Genomic DNA, 784 nt, shown 5'->3' with positions numbered 1-784 from the left:
GCTTTTGTTTCATTTCTAAATATATGGAAATAGAAATTTACTTTTTGGCGACGGCAATTTTCTTCATTGGTTTTATCTTACTTGTTGTTAATTGTCCTTTTTCCGATAATTCTCCTGTTTTATCCGTTTGTTTTGGTTTCTTTTTCTAGTAGTTCTTTGTACTGTACTTTTCCTAAAATATTAGTATCTTGCTGAGTAGTCCCTTAATGACTAATGATTTTGTTCCTTCCTTCATTACATTGACTCTATCTTTGTAGCTTTCTATCTCCTCTAATTTATTTGCTATAGACTTGTAAGTATAAGTTTTTTTACCTTTCTTATATTAATTGTTAATCTTTCTATTGAAATATTTACTTCGTCTATTCTTTCCTTCTCGGACGATTCAAGGAATTAGTTTCACGTTGTCATGATATTTATTGTATTTTGTTTTTTATTTATATATTTCTTTTACATGAGGGTTTATTTTATGTATTATGAATGCGATTATTATTAGTAACATATAAATGTAGGTTTGCTTTATATATGATATATTCGTTTTATATATATATATATATTTCACTTTAAATGTTTGTATTGGAAGTCACTTTCTTTGCTACCTATCTTTTGAAACATTTAGACATTTTTAGGCCTATATGCCAATAGCCATTATTAAATATATGAAATTGTCTTTTATATAGATAGTTGAGATATTATCCTTTCTTTCTTGGAACCACCTTTAAATTGTCGATTTCTATGGTAATTCTATGCGGTATTGCAGGGGATAGGTTAGTGGACATTAGGTTTC

This window comes from Glossina fuscipes, unplaced genomic scaffold, assembly GCF_014805625.2.
Source record: "Glossina fuscipes isolate IAEA_lab_2018 unplaced genomic scaffold, Yale_Gfus_2 241, whole genome shotgun sequence".
In the NCBI taxonomy this organism is placed as follows: Eukaryota; Metazoa; Arthropoda; class Insecta; order Diptera; family Glossinidae; genus Glossina; species Glossina fuscipes.
This window is presented reverse-complemented; position numbering follows the sequence as displayed.